The sequence below is a fragment of the Camelus bactrianus genome, chromosome 35 (assembly GCF_048773025.1).
Source record: "Camelus bactrianus isolate YW-2024 breed Bactrian camel chromosome 35, ASM4877302v1, whole genome shotgun sequence".
Lineage (NCBI taxonomy): Eukaryota > Metazoa > Chordata > Mammalia > Artiodactyla > Camelidae > Camelus > Camelus bactrianus.
Window position 1 is genome coordinate 20263534 of NC_133573.1, and position 22025 is coordinate 20285558.

General features: G+C 40.2%; 2 pseudogenes; one reads left to right on the forward strand and one right to left on the reverse strand.

Annotated features, from left to right (window-relative positions):
• Positions 1–12856: 12856 nt before the first annotated feature.
• On the reverse strand, positions 12857–14457 carry LOC105079248 (AP-1 complex subunit mu-2 pseudogene; annotated as a pseudogene).
• Positions 14458–16567: 2110 nt separating this feature from the next.
• LOC105079272 (ezrin pseudogene) lies at positions 16568–21716 on the forward strand (annotated as a pseudogene).
• The last annotated feature ends 309 nt before the right edge of the window (positions 21717–22025 follow it).

Sequence of the window (22025 nt, forward strand, 5' to 3'; positions counted from 1 at the left end):
GGGGACCAGTCGGAACCGCAGCTGGATCCTGCGACGAGCCAGAAGCCGAGCTCCCTGCAAACAGGCTCCGAGGGGCGGCCGTGAACAGCCGGGGGCGCTCGCTTCCAGGTTGGGGCGGCGATACTACGGACACCGAGTTTGGAAGCGACCGAAGAAACTGGACTAACGCGATAGGGGCGATGGGAGAGCGGGAGTTGGGCAGGCTTTTTCCAGTCCCCAAAGTTTGAGGATGCACTAGACTCCTTTAAAATGCTGCACTAGAGGTTTAGGAGAAATAGGGGAGTAAACCGTGCGGGAGGGTTTATTGTCACACTCCTGTAGGGAAGAGGCGGGATGGGGACCAGGAGCTCTCAGTGTCCTCCTGGCCTCTACTCCTGCTGCAAGGTCCTAGCGGGGAGCCCACTTTGGTGCGCCAAGGAACCCTCTCGCCTACTCCCAGCACACATGTAGCCCGCGACCCTGGTGAACTGAGAAGTTGCTGCAAATGGATCAAAGGGACAGGGCCTTCCCTGCCTAATTCCCCGCCCTACGTGAACCGGGGGCAGTTTTCCAGTAGCTGGGCAAACGCACCCGGAACCAGAGAAAGAGGTCAGGCCAAGGCCGGACTCTGGATACGCCATAGCCTGCCCTTGGGTTGTGGGTCTGAGGCCGTGATGGTTAGAACTCGGAGCCGAGTCCCTGGAGATCATCGGTGTGAGTCTTCGTCACCCTCCAGGACCTCAGTCCTGAAGGGGGCCTGAGTAGTCCACCGCGCTTTCCTCATTCTCAATAGTTATCCTTGGGAGGGGGGCGCAAAATAGAAGAGACTTTCCTCAGAGGCGCCAAATGAAGGGTCTTCAAGAGGTTCTAGGGAGGCTAAAGGTTGTCCCTGGAGCGTTTGTCCCTCAGCAGCGACATGGCCATCTTTGAGGCAGAGTTCGGGGCTCCGTACGCCTGCAGCCCTCTGTGCCCCGCCGCTCTGCCCAGCCCGGGCGGGAGCAAAAGGTGCATTGAGCTCCCGCCTCGACCGGATCCGCTGTCAGCAGCGAGGCGTCAGACTCGCACTGCAGTGACCAAGAGAGCAGCCAGAAATTTTGCCTCGGTCGAGTGGAATTGGCTTTTAACTGCGCCTTCCTTCCTGAATCCAGAGCACTGTTTGATCGCCGAGATGCCTCACTCAGGGAAACACCTATTTAAAATGAAGAAGGTGAGGGTGGGACATGGGAAGTAAACAGAATGGGCGAAAAAGATCCCCTGTCCACAAGCACTTTGTAACTTCAACTTCTTAAAGTTGCTAAAAGTAGGATCAGACTTAGTGGAAGCAGCAGAAAGTTTCATTGCAATCCTGAATCTCCAAGGAAGTTGAACAAAATAGAAGCAAGTATGGAATCTTGGTTTACTGCCTTAAAGTTAATAATCTTAGGAACTCCCAGATTTGAAAATTAGAATTCTAGCTAATTAGGCAGTATTGTGGATTAATTACGGGTTGAAGTGAACAAATAAATAGAATAATTAAAATAAGTAAAGATGAAGCAAGTTCCTAATTAGAACATAGGACAAGGGAATTTCAGAGAAGAACATGGGGTACCAGCTTCCAGGTCTTCTTGCAACCGTCCTATTTTTTTAATATATAAATTTAAAGACACCCTGTCATCATGAAGGCATTACATAAGTGGGTCCTAGTTCTGTGCATTTCAGAAACAGCAGTTCCTGGGTAGGAATCACTGTTCCTGAAAATGTTAATTCAGATTAATAGTGTGGGAATGAGCAAGTCATTGGCAAAGAAAAAGCCTGAAAACAAGATTGTGACATGGCAGCTGTGCTGGTACATGTGAACCTTCTAACTTGGGTCACAATTTTGCTTCTCGGTGCTCAATGTCAACAGCTAATTAGTGATGCTGTATTAGCAGGTATGACAACCTGGCTGATGCAGCCATGGTTAAGTCAGGGCTATTTAATGTGGCAGGCCTGAGCGCTCCTTACTTGATTTCCTGTCCTATCTGGTTCACACCTGCAGGGTAACTTTTTTCACATTCTAATGTGATTGGTTGTTTGCATATCTGTCTTCCTCCTAAATTTATAATCTCCAGGGCAAGAATTTTGTCTTCCTTTCCACGGGACCCAGCACAGTGCCTGGTAAATGGCAGGCACTTCATAAATATATGGTGACTTATTTTAATTGTGTTTTAAAGAGTATAAAATAACTACAATTTAAAATCTGTTTTAAACTAATTCATATGCCATCAATGTGAAACAAACTCTCTCTATATGTATTTATGCATATATTTTTTGTATGAGGTGGAAAGGGAGGGGAGAAAAGGAAAAATCAATTCTCAAAAGAATAACTGTCGATAGCTGAGTGGCCGTTAAAATGATCTATAGAAACATCACTTGCTGCTTTTATTCTATAAGAATTCTTTCATGTTTGTCTATTGACATTTACATGTTTGAAAAGTTTTGTTTTTAAAGTTTCGTGTTTGGAACTCAGATGCGTTGTCCAGAGGGTATTACAAATATTTTACTATTGTTCAGAATGCAGCATATCATTTAACTTGAGTGTATGTATTTCTGAGAAGGTAAGAAACTGTTAGCTCAACTCACCCTGGTCTTCGCCCTAATCAATGTGAGGACAGCTCATGAGGGTCCAGTCACTGCCAATTTGGCCTAATAGGCTACAACCCAATGCTTTTGTGTTGTGCTCCCAAACAGGATACCTATGGCCAGGCAGTTCAGTTATCAGGCACATTCCAGAGGACAGGTGGAAAATCAGCTACACACACACAGAGTTACACACACCAATCCTTAGTTACCATAGCACCAGAAAACTAAGTTTACAAAGAAGGGATAGCAATCTTTGGTGTGGGGGTGGGGATGTTCTGGTGGGGGGGGGTACACTATCTTAATATAGCAATGGCTTTTCATAATACACTCTGTAACCATTTAAGTCTCTAAATCAAACACGTAGCAAATACATATTGTCAAAACTCTGGACACTCATAATTCTGTCCTTCCAAAAGCTGTCCCTGAGCAAAATAAGCTCCTTGATACAACTTCTCATTTTCTGCAAAAAAAAAAAAAGGCAAGAATAAGGATATAAACTATTTCACATGGGACTTACCTAAAAACCAGTTAACACACATATTTCATATCTATATCAGTTATAGATTATGGTCAAAATTATTTTTAACAAATCTATTCAATTATGTAATACATTTTCTAGGGAGACATTTAAAAAGAGCCTAAAATAGCTCATGATAAAGAAAACAGTATCGAAAATGTTAAACACTGTCTTTAGAACATAGCAAATTTGGTATAAAACACTGGGGATTTTCCTGAAACTTCTCTCAAAATTTGGATTTGCTCTTAATATTTTATGCTTCATGATATATTAATGGCTTTGTATTTGAACTTCTTGTGTAGTGCCCTCCAATCTTGGTAGTTAACCCCAAAGACAAAATCTAAATGTCTAATTTCTTTTGAGAAGTTAGAGTCCTAAAGTGATAAATTCAAATTTCAAAACTGTTGCAGCCAAGACAAGTAGTTGACATGTAATTATGTTAATTTATAGTTAAGACTTCCAAGGTACAACTATAAATTAGCAATAATTTTATGATGAAAGTTGGATTTTGGGGCTGGTGTTATGACATTAAAAAATAATGACAACATTTTACTTATACATGTGTTCATATATTGTAATTACACTTCACCATAGATTTTCAAATAGGACTTAGGCCATTCCCTGGAGATGCTTTTTCATGAATTACAGAGCACTCATCCTAAATGGACTATATTGGCATCAAGGAACATTGTCGCCACATTATAAAACGTACAGAGCAAGAGTGAAGAAAGAATTTGTCATTGTTTTCAGTTCAAATTTGAGGAAAGGCTTCCTCAAAGGGCAGACTTTTTATAGGGTGGGTTTGTATATGAGGCACTTCTATATGTGGATGTGCTTATATGTAAACTATGCTGCTAGTTACAAGTGTTCATTATTCCTATTACAGGCATCCAGGCCAGAAAAATCCTAGCCAAGAGAAAGGATTTAGAAGGTTAGATGCCTATTAGACTTGGTCCCTGCCCTCAGAAAGCCTGCCATCTGGTACCTTTTTTATTTTCCTGCTTTCTTTGTGAAGTCCCTGTGAGTGGTACTCGGGGATCTAGGAAATCCAGACAGCTAGACCCTGGCAAGTGTGGAGAGCTGAATTTACAGAAACTGCTTAAACTTTCTTAAAAGGTTTCAGGAAGTATTTGTCAGTGAATTTAGTTACAGGATTGGATTCTCCCTGAACTGTAAGGGGCAGCTTCAGCCTCCATCTAAAAGAATGTACGCTTTCATCCTTTGGTCCTTCAGGAACACTTATTTCATTAACCTCATTTTCTACCTGGTCTCCTTCCACTTTTGCACAGAGTAGCTTTTTTTTTTTTATTTATCTCCATTGTCTAAGTCGGTCAATTAGAACGGAGACAGCACTGGGCAGAGCCCTTGTCTGCCTGCGTGTTTATCAAGCATTATGTACACTTACTGCACTCCATAAATAATAATAACCGTAATCACCCTCTATACAAAATTAGAATGTTAGCATATTCAGCCAGTCTAGTATGCTGATTTGCTTTAGTGCTTCATAATTATCTCATGAAACCAATGGTATAATGGGCACTACATTATACAATCTTCCAAAAATATGCTACTATATATTCTGGCAGGGAGATGCACCTGCGGCTTTTCTCCACCCACCTCTAGGATACAGAAATGGCAGGGTGATGCTTAAGTTGTATCCATCTTGCACACTATTCAAAGTCATCTTCTTTTCAGCCTTTTCCACCCAAAAAGCAGCCAGCATTAAGTATGGTTAAGATATGTCCAGAAGGAGTAAATTGAACAAGAAGATGGGAATGTATAATTCGCCCCATAATAAAGAACATGGGAATTATAGACTGCCACTCACTTATTGCAGGAGATGTAGGGCCTGGGGAATATATATAAGCATTAGCCACTGGTAACTACCAATGGCCACCACTGTGAGCTGGTTGAGCTTTCATTGCTTGGTGAAACAGCAATCCAAAAATCAGCCTTGACTTTGTTGTAAAAATAGCAAGCTGTCTCTCATTTTCCAACTCAGAGGAAATAGCAAAGAAATTGATGAAAACACACTCAAAAATACCTCCTGGTTTTTATTAAGCGGCACTGTGATCCCTTCCTGCAACAAACTTAATTTAGCAGGCACTGCAGTTTAAATCATTAAGTGGCCAGGTTACATGCCCCAAATACCTGTGACAGTTGAAAACATATCGTGCTGAAAGAGCTGTGCTACATAAAATTGAAAACCTCACACCATTTTACTACCTAAAAAGAGGTAGCTCCCTGCCTTCCTTGCTTTTTGCCCAGGGGTTTTCTTCTGATGCAGTAATGTTATTTTAATGTGCCAGGACAGAAACCTTGGCCAGAGACTTCTGCAGTCACAAATTCCAGTGTCTCAAGCTGTATTTTTAGTCTTCTGAATTAATTGGATATAGCACCATACAGTAAGAAATCCCTTTGACACTGCAGCAGAAATACATAAGGCGTAGTTCCCAGAAAGAACCACTGGCTGGCCATGGAGCCGAGACACGGCCAAGGCCCCGAACCTGCACTTCAACAATCCTGCCTCTTTCTGCTCTTTCCAGCAGAGCAAAAACCCAGGGATTTTTACAGTACATGGAGTTGACCTGGGATGATGTTACCACTTGAAACATCGTCCAGTCCACCATAATAATCACTAGGTTTATATGTCTTCATTTGCAACTGCTTAAAAAAAAAAAAAAAGATGCCTGACCTAGTCTTCAGATTTGTGTGTAAAAGACCATGGCAAACTAGGAAGAACAGTATGGAGAGTCCTTAAAAAACTGAAAATAGAGTTGCCATATGATCCAGAAATCCCACTCCCAGGCATGTATCTGGAAAAGATGAAAACTCTAATTTGAAAAGATGCGTGTACCCCAATGTTCATAGCAGCACTATTTACAATAGCCAAGATATGGAAGCAACCTAAATGTCCATCAACAGGTGACTGGATATACACATACACACATACATACACACACACAGTGGAATACTACTTAGCCATAAAAAAGAATGAAATAATGCCATTTGCAGCAACATGACCTAGATAGCTAGATCAAGAGATTCTCATACTATGTGAAGTAAATCAGGCAGAAAAAGATAAATATCATATGATATCATTTATATGTGGAATCTAGAAAAATGGTACAAATGAACTTGTTTATAAAGCAGAAATAGACTCACAGACATAGGAAAAAAACCTTACAGTTACCAAAGGGGAAAGGGAATGGGGATAAACCAGGAGTTTGGGATTAAAAGATACACACTGTTATACATAAAATCAATATAAAAGACAAGGTCCTACTGTATAGCACAGGGAACTATATTCACTATCTTACAGTAATCTATAATGGAAAAGAATCTGAAAAAGAAGATTATATATAATAGAAACACTTTGCTGTACACCAAAAATTAACACAACATTGTAAATCAACTATACTACAATTAAAAATAATAAATTAAAAATAAATAAAATTTTAAAAAATTTTTTGAAGAGACCATGACATATGAGAAACGCAAGTCATAATGTCTCCAGGACAGTCCCATTAAAATGATAAAAGGAGAAATACACAGTATCTGTTCTCTAGGGACTACTTCTGAAGTTTGGAACTAGATATCTTAGTTAAAACTCCATAGAAGATACATGCTTCTCAGTGCTCATTTGGAAAAAATTATATATCAAAGGAGAAATATTCATACAGTGAGGGATGGGTAGGGTTAAGGTAAGAAACGAAATGTTCCAACTTGAGTTGAAGCTTGTGTCCCAGAGGTCTGTTGACAAGAGGCGTACATCCGTCAGGGTTCAGGAGAAGGAACAGAAATTACTCTGGATATTTTAAGAAAATAGTGCTTCAATGTCCAGAATTAGGTACTCACAAAATCATTGGAAGATCTGTAGGAAAAACTATTCACTGGAGACTTGAAACTCCAGAAATGCCATGTAGAAAATACAAAACTGAACCCTCAAGCCAGCCATGACCTCTGAGGCTGCCTCTGGAGCTATGCGTTCAAAATAACGCTTCGCTTCCTCTGCGCTGCTGCAGCCATTTCCGGACATTCAGAAAGCAGGAGACTGCCAATGCAGGGAATTTTTCACTTCTGTGACCGTCTCTCCCAGCAGAAACAGCTGTAGTGGAGAGGAAGATGGCTCTGCCTCACTTCTGCCATCTACATCTTGTGTAAGTGTCTGTCGTAAGTGAACCCTTGAATCCTGAACCTAAGGTCAAAGAACGTGGGAAATGAAGATCGCTTTCCAGCCGCTCCAACTCTGGGGACAGAATGGTGGTTGAGTGAGTGAAGAACAGAGCCAACCACAGAAGCCAAGAAAGAACTTTTACAAACACTTGCCCCATTCTCAGAGAGAGGCGGGGTTTGAGGAAGCTGGGCTGTCACAGGGAATAAGGTAATTTGAACAACAGTAAATGTCTGTCACTCAGATGTTCCTCTCACTCCCATCACCTTGTGTCCTAGAGAAAGATACTAATAAAACTGAATGAGCCATTGATGAAAACCATCTCCAGGTCCCTAAGCAAACAAAAGCAGTCCTACTATGAGCCTTAGTGATGGGGGGTATACACACAGGGGAGGGGAATCTTCCTTCACAGAAAATGCAGCAGGCATAGACGAGATCGTGGAGACGGTCAGCAACAGAAAACTCCAGCAGTCCCCCCAGCCCCCGGGGCAGCATGGACAGCCAGCTGGGGATGCACATTGCTGGGGATGGCACCTGTGCTGGCAGCAACACGAGAGCAGAGGCCACTTCCCCACTGTTCAGTTCCCAGGACCAGATGGAAGCCGCATGCTCTGCCAAGGAGCTGAGAGTAGCTTTCCTGAAGGAACCCCGCAGAGGCTCAGAAATAATCGGGGTGTCTTGGGGCAGGGGCTGCTGAACAACCAGGGGTGGAGGTGACCAATTCAGACAACAGACAAGTTGAAAGAAACAATCAAGCCTTTATTCATTTACTGTGACAGTGCAAGCAAGGGGCCAAAAGTGGCATGGCTGCCCAGTGTTCTATTGTCCCCAACGTAGTGGCACTGGGCAGGGGTCAGGTGGATCAGTGAAGATGGGGGGAGGGAGGGAGACAGCCTTACTGCTGAGGATCCCTGAGCTAAATGCTCCTGCGTTTTTAAGGACCGATGAATGGGTAAGAGGGAGAAGAGGAATGATTAGGGATGGAAAAGTACTGATGCAGAGTTGAGAAAAGTGCTCAGTCAAGGCCCCCATCAGGAGGCCTCTGAATGGAGGTGCCTGGGCGAAAGGAAGGCAGACGTGCAGGTGAGGGTGGCTGGCCTGCGGGTCCTGAGTCATGACTGCAACTCCCTCTGGAAAACTGCAATGCGGTGGCTGTGCACCAAGGCTGGTGTGATGGGGACAGACTCCTGCCGTGGGGCCAGCCAGGCAAAGCCTTGGTAATGCCTGTTCTCAGCCCTGAACAATCCTGTATAGGCTTTTGGTCTGAAGCTGGACTCCTCAGGAGAGTGTGAGGAAAGTCTTTAGGTGGAGGATTCAAGCCCCCCAATCGGGTGTGGGTGGGGGAGCAAATCTATAAATACTGTATGTGTATGTACCTATTCGTTTATATATGTGTGTGTGTGTATGACTACTAACTTTCTGCTCTGGTGGTGGCCTGGAGAAACAGATTACATATTTTTAGACTATATCCACATAAAGCTATAGAAAAAGTTATTTTTTAAAAAATCCAAGACGTCTATGAAGAAAGGTACTATGCTTTCAAACCTTACTCACCAATTTGTCCCCCCAAACACCAGGAATGCCCTAAACTATAACAGCAATGTTAACAATGACTAGATTTTTTTTCCCTGGAACTTCTGAATCTTTTAAAAACAACAATGGGAAATGAGGTGAGGGAAAAGCCCCAAGACCCAGGCACTAATTCTTCTTGAAACACGTCCAAGGAGGTGGTCCGTGACTGCTCACATTAGCTCACGCTAATCACGCGTGGCCCCCTTTCTCCATTTTCTTGGTGACTCCCTGGGAGGCAATGCAGATGGGGCCAAGGGAAATAGGTCATTTCTTCTCAAACTTTTGATGGAGACTTTCTGCATCCCTTAAGCTATTTTTTGTTTTTGTATTTTGTCTTCCTGAATGCCACCTGCACAGTTTTTGAAACTAAAGTGGATCAGAGGGATGAGGAGATAGATGTACATCCTACACAAAAACACAGGCCTTTCTTGTCTTGAGAACTAACAAAAGGATTCTTACACATCTAATTTAGGGAGTTTCTTTTAAAATACAGCTGAAGTGCAATTATTTTATGTTGATTATTTTTAGTATTTGGCCTAAAAATGGGGCATATGTTTCTGGCTGCCCAACGCTTTTGAAAACCCTTCTAATTTGGGGAAATGTTCCACTTTGTAAGTTCCACCTTTTCAAGATTAAAACAGTGGATGTCAGGAGGTGGGTAGAGCTCAGTGGTAGAGTGCATACTTAGCATGCACGAGGTCCTGGGTTCTATCCCCTGTAATGCCACTGAAAAAAAAAGAACGTGGATGTCTCACTTGCTCAATGTGGCTAGAGGTCCTTTGTAGCTGAGCACAGGCAGGTAACTTGGCACCAGGAGTCTGTTACACCCACAGGAGACTTCAGTTCAGAAGTGAGCCACAGGAGAAATGAGCTCCATATGAAGAATCCATTGTACTGGGGAAAGAGGTGGAGAAGGGTTTCAGCTTTTAGCAGAAGCTGTGACTTCAAGGCAAAGTCTTCACAAGTGGAATCAGTTTTGGCAGCAGGAGCAGTGAAGCCAAGTTGAGTTACTGGCAGCCTTGCAAAGCCAAGTGTATCTAATGCAGTGGCAACCGTGACCATAATTTCTTCTAAAGCCAATTCTAGTCTGCGGTTTAGAAGCTTTAATAAAAGGTTAGCCCTCAGCTTGTTTTTCTATGTTGGAATTATGTTGAACCTATAGATCAATTTGGAGAGAACTGATATTTTAACAATTTTAAGTCTTCCAACCCATGAGCACAATATATCTCTCCTTTTATTTAGATCTCTTACAATTTCGCTCAGCACAGATTGTAGTTTTCAGTGTATAAGTTTTGCACATTGTCAGATTTATGCCAAATATTTCATCATTTTGGTGCTGATGTAAATGATACCTTTTTTCTTTTTCAATTTCTGACAGTTCGCTGCTGATATATAGAAACACATTGACTTTTGTATGTTGATGTTGTATCCAGTAACTTTTCTAAATTCAGTTTTTAGTTCTAGCAACATTTTTATACATTTCCATCAGATTTTTCTCCATAGGTGGTCACGTCGTGTGTGAATAAAACATTTTACTTCTTCCTTTATGATCTTGATGCCTTTTATTTCTTTTCCTTGTCTGGCTGTGCTGGCTAGAAAAGTCCATGCAGTGATGAATAGAAGTGGTGAAAGTCGACATCCTTGCTTTGTTTCTTATCTTGGGAGGAAAGTACTCAGTCCTTTACCATCAGTGTGAAGTCAGCCATAGAATTTTTATATAAAACCTTTATCACATTGAGAAAAAAAATTTTAATCAGGAATGGAATTTTATCAGATTTTTTTCTGTGTGTATATTGAGGTATCCACATGAGTTCTCTTTTTCAGTTGTTAATATGATTAATTATTTTGATAGATTTTCAAATGTTAAACCAATTCTGCATTCCTGGGATAAGCCTCACTTGGTCATAATATATTATCTTTCTTTAATATACATTGTTAGATTTGATTTCTTGTTTGGTTGGATTTTACATCTATGCCTACCAAGGATATTGCACTATATTTTTCTTTTCTGAGATGTATCTGTCTGATTTTGGTATACGGGTAGTATTATCCACACAGAATGAGCTGGGAAGTATGCCCTATGCTTCAGTATTCCAGAAGAATTCATATAGAATTGGTATTATTTCTCCCTTGATTGTTTTGCAAAATTTACCAATGAAAATGGAAATATGTTTTAGGGAGACTTTTAACTATATGTTCCATTACTTTGACAGATATAGGGCTAGACAAATTATCTACCTCTTCTTGAGCAAGCTTTAGTGGTTCATGTCTTTCAAGAGATTTGTTCATTTTCTTGATGTCAAATATATTGGAATAAAATTGTTCATCATATTTCCTAATTATCCACTTATTATCTGTAAAATCTATAGTTATGTCACCTCTTTTATTTCTGATGTTGGTCATTTGTGTCTCATCTTTTTCTGATAAATATGAGGGTTGTCAATTTTATCTGTCTTTTCAAAGAATCTCAACTTTTAATGTCACTGCTTTTTTCTATTATTTTTTCACTTTTCACTCTAATCTTCAATTACGTCCAATCTTCTGTTTACTTTGGGTTTAATTTTCTCTGCTCTTTCATTTCTTAAGGTGGAAACTGAGGTCACTGATTTGAGACCTTTTTACTATCTAGTAATATTGACATTTAGTGCTCTAAATCTCCCTCTAATTATCTAATTATTGATTTAATGGCATCTCATATATTTTGATATTTTCTGTTAGTAATTTCATTCAGTGTGAAATACTTTCCAATTACTTTTTGATCTCTTAATTGACTCATGGGTTATTTAGAAGTGTGTTATTTAGTTTCTGAATATTCAGAAATTTTCCAGAGACCTTTCTGTTACAGATTTCTAATTTAATTCCATTGTGATCACAGACCTGTTGAGACTTTATTATGGCTCCAGACACAATCCCTCTTGGTGAAATAGTTAATACACCTTTGAAAGGGATGTGTATTCTGTTGCTATTGAACCGTCATTCATTGCTTAATAAATTAGGTCAAATTGATTTATAGCATTATTCAAATCATCTAAATGCTTACAGATACTTTCCCCACTTCTATCAATTCCATTATGTTTGTGGATTTGTCTGTTTCTCCATGCAGTTCTATCCATTTTTTGCTTCGTGTATTTTGAAGCTCTTTTATTAAAAACATTTATGATTGTTTTCTAGTCTCAATGAATTGAAGTCTCTATCATTATGAAATAACTGCATTGATGCAATATAATATTCTTTGTCCCAAAGTCAACTTTGATATTAATATATCCACTCCAGCTCTCCTTAGATTAGTATCAGCATGGTATTTATCCTTTTCCATCTTTTTTCTTTAATCTGTTTGTGTTGGTTTCTTGTAGGCAGCCTGTGGTCGAGTCTTGCTTTTTTAGTCAATCTGAAAGTCTCTGTCTTTCATTTCGAGTGTTTAAATCCTTTAAGTTTATGTGATTAAGTATATGTTTAGGTTTAAATTTATCATCTTGCTATTTGCTCATCTTGTTTTCCATTCTTCATTTCCTGCATTCCTTTGAATTAATGAAAAACTGTTATAGTTCCATTTTATCTCCTTTGTTGACTTGTTAGACATAACTCTTTGTCTTGTTATTTTAGCAGTGGTCTTAGAGTTTTTAGAACCATCTAAATAATTTATCTTTAGTATACATCTTCAACTCATCTTTAACTTTTGATATTATATCATGTCACATATGGTAAAAGAACCTTCCAACTTCCATTCTACCATCCTGTCTTTTGTGATACTGTTGGCATCCATTTTATTTTTACATATGTTTTAAACTATACAATACATTATTATTGTTTTTTTTGTTTTTTTCAAGATTTATCTTTTTAATGCCATCCTAAAACAGAATGGGCCAGCGGGGCCTCTGGGCTCAGCAGCTGTGGAGGAGGAGGGACCCACTCCACAACTCCTAAGGCAGGTCACTGCACAAAGGCACTCATGAGGGGGACTTCAAGCCCCTCTTGTATTTCTTCATATAAAATTGGAGGAGGAGGGGAAGGGCAGGAGCCTGGAAAACATTCTTCCCAGCCTATGGGTAAAGGAAAGACTCAGGGAGCAAGACACTGCTAACTCAGGGTCTACCCTCACACACACACACCCCATCTTCCATCCCTCTCTAGAGTCTGCAGTAGGGACCTGGGGAGAGGACAGCCCGGGTTCAAGCCCCCACCTCTTCTTCCTTCTAGCTGGTATGAAGTTGATAATCACCACTCTGAGTGATATAGCGGACCCATGGCAGGGCCTGCTAACCACTCTTCTCAATGATCTTCATGTATCGGACCTGGATCCCAGAGACAGTGAAATAGGGAATCTCAAACTTGACCCCGATGGGGGTCCGGCCCTCTACCTCCTCCTTCTCCACGCTGGGGAGGCCAAAGTGGGCTCGCCTCAGGTACTCCTTGCCCCCCAGGAAAGACTTGATACTCCAAATAATGACATTCTTTTCCAGCACGTACTTGGCACTGCCCATGCTGGTCTTGAAGCGTGAGGAGTCAGCGTCACTGGGTACAGGCACAGATATCTCCACACTTTTGGCCACCGACTGCTTCTTAAATTGCCCCTTGGCCTTGACCATGATCTCCATGTGGCTGTGGGAGAATTTGTCAATGACAGATTCAGTCCAGATCAGTGGCTTGACCTGGGTGCTGAGGCGGTAGGACATGCGCTTGAAGGCACCATCAGGCGGGATGAAGGAGATTGTTCAGTCATTGTTGAAGCAGGAGAGCCACGCACACTGGTGGAATTTCACATCCTCCAGTTCCACGGGCTTGTTCTTGCTCTGGCCAGTGATCTCGAAGAGCACATGGTCGTTGAGGCCCAGCTGCAGCTCAGGCGTTCCGGACAGAAACACCTTGGGCTTGATGGTGCCCACGATCTCGCTCAGCAGGACACTGCCATTGGCATTGACCAGCAGATTGACCGACTCTATGACATCAATGAAGACCTCGTTCTTCTTGTACCTGGCGCCCTCAGAGCACCAGGACACAGCACTGGTGACGGTGGGCAGCACCTGCGACTTGCCCACTTCCAGTTTGTTGCCCTGCTGCGTGATGTACTCCTGCAGGATCTTGCTGTCAGTGGTCTGCGGGAAGCTGAAGTCCATGAGCTCATCCAGCAGCTCATAGATGATGACAGAGTTGTCTTGGATGCTCTCCTCCTCCAGCTCCTTGAAGTATTCAGAGAATACCTCCACTGTCTTGTAGAGGAAGGAGTACACGAGGGAGGCGTTGGCGTTCTTCAGTGTGGTGGCCACCAAGTAGAGGTTGCTGTATTTGATCCACAGGAAGTGGACCCCACCATGGCTGAGCAGCAGGGTCAGGGCACCCTCCTCCTCCCGCTGCATGAGCAGAGGCATGAAGTGTTCAATCGTGCTCATGGCCACACCGCCCTTGTAGTTGTGGCTGATGAGGGGCTTGCCCTTGACGTCGAGGATGAAGACAGTCAAGGCAGACATGGTGGCGACTGGCAGACATGGGAGGTGGGGAGGGAGCCATACTGTTATTGTTTTTTTTTCTTTATATGGTCAACTATCCTTTACAGAGATTTAAGTAAACAAGAAAGAGGCCTTTTACATTTACACACATAGTTACCATTTCCAGTGCTCTTCACTCCTTTGTGTGCATCCGTATTTCCATCAGATATTTTCATTCTGTTCAAAGGACTTCCTTGAACATTTCTTGTAGTGTGTCTCTGTTGGTGATGAGTTCTTTCAGCATCTGTATGTCTGGAAAAAGTCCTTGTTTCATGTTTGTATTTACAAGTTATTATCACTGAGTACAGAATTCTCACTGACGAGTTTTCTTCCACTACTTTCAAAATATTGTTCCATGGCCATCTCATCTGTATTGTTTCTGTTGAAAAATCTGCTGTAATTGTTATCACTGTTCCCCTCTACTTAATGTCCTTTTTCCTCTGGCTCCCTTTGAGAATTTCTCCCGATCACAGTTTTGAGAATTTAATGATGATGTGCCTTGATGTAGTTTTCTTCATAGTTCTTTTGGTTTGGTTTGGTTTTCTGTTTTTTGTTTTGCTTGGGGTTCACTGATCATTTTGGATATATACATGTTTAGATTTGAAAAAAAAATCAATCATTATTTCTTTAAATATTTTTGTCTCAACCTCGCTGTACTTTCTTCTGTAGACTTCAAGTTCACACACAATAGGCCATTGAAGTGGCCCCACATCTCAGTAATTCTCTTGTTTGTTCTTGTTGTTTTTTTCTTTTTTCTGTCTCTTTTTCACTTTGCATAGTTTCTATTGGTATGTCATCAAGTTTAATAATCATTTCTTCTGCAATGTTTCATCTGCCAATAATCCTATCAGTGAATTTTTTCATCTGAGATTTTAGTTATCTTTAGAAATGTGATTTGAGCTTTTTTTATTTATAGCATGTTTCTACTTGGTCAGTGTTTCCTCTAGCTTTCTGAACATCTGGAATACAGTTATAATAACTGTCTTAATGTCCTTGTCTGCTAATTCTAGCATCTGTTTCAGTTCTGAGTCCACTTTGACTGATTTAGTTTCTGTCTGCATTATGAGCATATTTTCTTTGCATGCCTGATAATTTTTGATGAGTGGCAAGCATTAAGAATTTTGCCTTGTATTGTGTAGCACAGGGAAATATATTCAATACCTTGTAGTAAACTATAATGAAGAAGAATATGAAAAAGAATATATGTATGTACACGTATGGCTGAAACATTATGCTGTATACCAGAAACTGACACAACATTGTAAACTGACTATACTTCAATTTTAAAAAAGATTTTTACCTTGTTGTGTGCTGGATTTTTTTGTATTCCTATAAATCTTCTTAACCTTTGTTCTTGGATGCAGTTAAATTATTATAAAACTGATTTGTTTGGATCTGGCTTTTCTGATTTGTTAGGCAGAGTGGTGCCAAGTCTAATTATTCCCCACTTCTTAGGCAAGATCTTTCTGAGTGTTCTACCCAATGTTCCCAGGATTATGAGTCTTTTCATTTTGGCGGATGGCAACAGGTACTGATGTAGACCCCATGTGAATACCAAGTATGTTCACTCTAATCTTTTTAAGTTGTTCTTTCTCCTGCCTTTGGGAGTTTTCTCATATGCATGTGTTTATCAGTACCCTGCAGAATATTCCAAAGGCACCATCCCCAGACTCCCAACAACATCACGTACAGTGCTCACATCATTTGTTTCGCACTTCTCAGGGAAAACATTTCTTCATTAACTGATATTCAGTGTCTTAAAAACCATTGTTTAATATATTAGTTCTAGGGGTTTTTTTTCAGTTGTGTCTGTGTCTTCCAGGAAAAAATGCCTGTTACTCCATCTTGACCAGGAGCAGTTGAAGTCTGTTGGATAATGCATGCTGACTTACGACACCTTTGCAAAGTTCTCTTGCCTATTTCCAGGAAGCTTCAAAGGGCATCTCACATGTGTCCTCCATAATTATCTGGGTTGTTCCACCAGGGACCTAATCTTACCTGTAGCAATCTCAATGAAAATTCTGGAGGAATTTTTGTATCTATCAACAAGCTGACCTAAAATTTATGTAAAGGCAAAAGAAATAGAAGAACTAAAACAATTTTTTTAAAAAAGCAAATTTTGATGCTATATATTAACTGACTTTAAGTTTCACTCTAAAATTACAATAAGACCATGAGATATTGGCAAAAAGATAGATGCATGGGATAGGATATAAAGTCTAGAACTAAACTCACACAAATATGGACAATTTATTTCTGATGAAGGTACGAGGAAATCCAACAATGAAAGAATCATCTTTTCAACAAATATTGCTAGGAAAATTAGACATATGTACATGAAAAAAATAAATCTTGAATTATACCTCACATCTTTACAAAAATTACTTCAAGATGGTTATGATCTAAATGGAAGATTGAAATCTATAAAACTTCTATAAGAAAACATAGGAGAGAATCTTTATGAACTTGGTTAGGCAAAGAAATCTTAGATATGACACTAAAAGTATAATCTATACAAGAATGAATTGATATATTGTACTTCCTGAAAATTAAGAGCTTCTGCTCTGTGAAAGTCACTATTATAGGAGTGAAAAGACAAGTCACAGGCTATGAGAAAATGATTGTAAATCAGACATCTGTAAAAGCACTGATATATCCAGAATATATAAAGAATTCTTGAAATTCAACAATAAGAAAATAAACACCCCTATAAAAATGCACAAAATATTTCAAAAGATAGTCTATGAAATGAGATATGTAGATGGCAAATAAGCCAGTGAAAAGATAATTAGCATCATTAGTCATTAGGAAAATGCAAACTGAAACCACCCTGTGATACCACTATTGACCTATTAGAATGACTTAAGAAACAAACAAATCCTAATACTATCCTGGTGAGATTATAGAGCAACTGGAACTCTCATGCATTGCTGATGAAAACACAAAATGGTACAGTCACTTTGAAAAACAGCTTGTCAGTTTCTTATAAAATTAAATATATATTTACCATATGACCTAGCAACCTCCCTCTGGGGGGGGGGCATTGAAATGAAAAATCTATTTCCATACAAAGGCCTGTATGAAAATGTTCATAGCAGATTTATACATAATCACCAAAAACTGGAACCAATCCAGATGTCCTTCAACAGAGGAATCGATGAACAATCTGTGATACATCAGTATAATGGAATATTAATCAGCAAACAAAGGAATGAACTGTTGATGTATGGGACAGGATGGACGATTCTCAGGTGCATTATGCCAAATGAAAGTAACTGGACATGAAAAGGTAAAGAAGAATGATTCCATTTATATGATATTCTAGAAAAGTAAAAACCTTAAGAGTGGTAAAGGTAGCAGTGGTTGCTAGTGGTTAGGGCTTGTGGGAGAAATTGACCACAAAGCACAAGCAGGAGGGAATTTTGGAGGATGATGGAACTGTTCTATTTCTCAATCGTGCTGGTAGTTTGTGACTCTTTTGCATTCGTCAAACTCATAAAACAGTAAACCCAAAAGAAAAAATACTACTTTATGTAAATTAAAAAGTAAAATTTAAAAACCTCTATACTGAATATTGAGACACCCACCACTTTTCCATGACTCAACTGCAAGAATGCAGGCAACTAGGCATATTCCCCAAGGCTGGAGACTAGAGAATTCTTTTCTCTTGAGATATAAAAAGACTGAGTGGAGGATGAAGGGAAGATTTGCATATGCTGACATTTGATAATACTCACTGAAACAGCTGGGCCTCTGCTATGAAACTCACAAGGAGCCCTAGTCGACATGGCCTGCCTGCATACACATATTCCAAACAGCTTCTTAATATAAAGTTACAACCAAAAAGCCATAGGCATTCAGGGGAAATAAGAATGCAGAAAGTTGAAAGAAAAAAAAAATTAAAACCTGAAATTAATACCCTCAAAGAGCTAAGAGAAAATATTGACTCCATAAAAAATTAATAACAGACACAGAAAACAATAAGAATTCTTGAAACTTAAAAACAGGGTAGACAAAATAAAAAATATCACAGATACTGGAAGGTAAATTGAGGAATATCAACCAGATAGTAGACTCTAAGGTAAAGAGACATAAAACAAGAAAGAAAAATTCTGGAAAATTATGTAATTAATTCAAAATCCCACATCCAAATAATAGTAATACAGAAAAGGAGACCAAAGAAAACACAGGAGGGGAAATTTACATGACAAAAAATAAAAAATAATTTCCTAAGATTGAAATAATGAACCAAGCAAAATGAAAAAGAAAGGACCCAAGCAAAGCATATCATAAAAAATGTTTAAAACACTAGAGATTTAAAAAAAAAAAATCCAAAAAGCTTCCAGGGAAAAACACTCATTAATTTCAAGGATAAAGATAGAATAACATTACACTTTGTATCAGAGACATTGGAAGGTAGAAGACAATTGAGCAATACCTTCAGAGTTGTAGGGGGAAAAAGAAACATTAGGATCCATAGCCAGGCAAGCAACCAAAAGTGCAAAGATGATGTAAACACATTTTAGACACTCAAGGTCTCAGAAATGTTACATGCTATGCACTATTTCTCAGAAAGCTAGTGGATGAGACAATGAAGCAAAATAAGCAAGTAAACAAGAAAAACAGAGCAAATGGAAGGAACAGGGGCTGTAACATAATAGTGAAGCAAAAGGGAGTCCCAGGGTGCCATCTCTGCACTAGACCAGGTCATGCCACCGAGACCAGGAAAGAGGGTTAGGACTGAAGAACCATGTCTCCAGGGGGAAACAAACTAGAATTGATAGGTTACCTTGTAGAAAAGTGTTTAAAATAGGATCATGGGTTTTATAGTTCCTGTGAAGAATTTGAGGAGAATTTATGATGGGAACGTTATTTTAAAAAACAAACAAGTAAAAATGAATCAAATGTCAACTCCAAGGAAAATAGAAAGTTTCATAAAAAAGAAAATAGAGTCATAGAACAAGATTTTGCTCAGCTGTGAGTGGTAATTTCATAGCCATGAAAATACAACACTGGTTATTGATTTTATTTAAAAGTTATATAAATATATTGGGAAAATGGAGGAAGTTGAGGGGCCAAGTGCTCTCATAAGAGTTCCAAGTGCTCATCTTTCATACGAAGAAGTCAGCAATCAATGTCTAAAACTGAAAAATCAAAGTGAGAGTAGTATTTTAAATTATATAGGTAATTATCAGAAAAAAAAAATAGCTCCAAAAAATGAAGAGGGTGCTTCTGAGAAACCCAACTTAGATATTAGAGCAAGGGAGTACTGTTTGTTATTAGATGTGTTAATATTTTTTTAACTCGATGCATGTTTTACTTTGATACAATTAGAATTTAAACATTTTTTAACTGCAGTAGCCTGTTGTAAGAATGTCAGAGCCAAAGGCTGCAGGATAATATTTTTGGAGAAAAGGGAAAGCTGTTTTCTGTTCCTCAGATCTGCCTGGGCACAGAGCTAGCTGTTAGTTTCTCTAGACGGAAAGGTGCTCAGCATGAACCGTTAAGTTTCAAGCCTTCTTCTTATAGCATTGTTTTCTTTAAAGGAAGTAAACTTTGTATTTTAAGTTTTTAATTCTGTTTTCTTTTTTTGTGGGCTTTTAGAATAGAATTTTTTCTGCCAACATAGTCACCCACGCTTTGATGTTGGTAGTTTTTTTGCTGCCCTAGACAGCTGAACATCAGCCTAAATAATAAGACTGGCCCTCACACTATGAAATTGGCATAACTAAATGTCACGATAGATAGGAAAATGTGGAATCAGATTTTAGTAAAGTTAGCCCTTAGGCTCTCCAAGAAAGAACTGTCCTCAGAAAAGGCCCCCGAATGACATCTTGAGGCTGAAGTCCTATGCCAAGGTCCATGATGCTCCAACAGTGAAGAGCTTTGTACAACTGCTTGGTTGAGTGGTCAGTTTTATGGAAACCAGAGACACTGCTCAAGGAACTGCGGTGTTGGCCTAAAATACCTCACACCCTCAGGATAGTGACTGGTGAAATAAAAACATGCCTGTGAAGGGCTGCAAGAACCTTAGAGGCAAATTAATTCTGACTTGGGTAACATTTGTTGGCTCAGACTTCTGTGAATTTCTATTGTATTAGGTACCTTATTTCCCAGAGACAATGGACATAATTAGGTTATTCTAGGGCAGGTAAGCCAGGTGAAGAAAATTTCTGTCAGCTTGTACACGTAAACAGTATATAGTGGATTTTTAAAGCCAGTCTATCAATCTATACATTTGACATTCATTGTGATTCTTCATATATTTGGCCTTATTTCTTCTTATTTATTGTTCAATTTTTTTTTTTCGCATTTCTTCTTTTTGATCTTCTGATCAGGAGGAGGGCGAGCGCCTGGAGGCCAACCGCACGGCCATGCTGCGAGCCAAGGAGGAGCTGGAGAGGCAGGCGGCAGATCAGATAAAGAGCCAGGAGCAGCTGGCCACGGAACTCGCAGAGTACACGGCCAAGATCACCCTCCTGCAAGAGGCGCGGAGACGCAAGGAGAACGAGGTGCAGGAGTGGCAGCTCCGGGCCAAAGAAGCACAGGATGACCTGGTGAAGACCAAGGAGGAGCTGCACCTGGTGAAGTCTGCCCCCCCACCCCCACCCCACGTCGCCGCTGCCGCCGCCGGCCATATGCGAGCCCGTGATCATCTACCACGTCTGGGAGAGCCCACAGGAGGAGGGCACGGAGTACACGGGCTGCAGCGCCGAGCTGTCCAGCGAGGGCATCCTGGACGACCGCAACGACGAGAAGCGGATCACCGAAGCCGAGAAGAACGAGCGCGTGCAGCGGCAGCTGATGACGCTGACCGATGAGCTGTCCCAGGCCAGAGACGAGAACAAGCGGACCCACAATGACATCATCCACAACGAGAAGATGAGGCAAGGCCGGGACAAGTACAAGACGCTGCGGCGGATCGGCAGGGCAACACCAAGCAGCGCATCGGCGAGTTTGAGGCCATGCGAGGGGCGCAGCCGCGCGGGCTCCGGAGGGAGGCCGCTGGCCGCCTCCAGCCCCTACTCCTAGTTCTCTGCACCCACACCTACGTCCTTTATAAAGAGTAGTTATTTCAGTGGGGATGTTCTGGGGCTGGGACCAATGGAAGTGTCCCTGGTTTCTCTTTCCCAATTGTGTCATAGTGCCAAACAGGCCTGATTTTTTTCTTCTTTTTTCTTTTTGTCCTTTTTCTTTCTTTCTTTCTTTCTTTTTTTTTTGCCTAACCGTTAGCTGCATTGTTGGACTTAGACACCTAAAAAATGATCAGCTATAGAGTATAGTATTTATATGTAAGTGATAATAGGGTTTGTAACTTTAGTTTAAAAAAGGGAACAATTCATTCAGTATATTTTGTTACCTTTTACAGAATAATAAAAGATTACATATTAAAAACCAAAACTAAAACTAAAACTCATAGTAATCAGTATCTTCACCTGTCTGCTGAATAATATGAGTTATGAATGCTTTGACTAGATCACTCATCTTAATGCTTACATACTGTTGTCATCTAGCCTTTTAATTCTATTGAGTTTTTATTTTTAAATTTTTCATCATTACTTATTTTTTGTTCATACCTGGTTTGGATACAGGTTTCACTGGCCTCACAGAATGAATTTGGGAATACTGTTCTTTTTTTTTTCTTCTGCTACCTGGAGAGTTAGTAAATGATTGGAATGATCTGTTACTTAAAAATCTA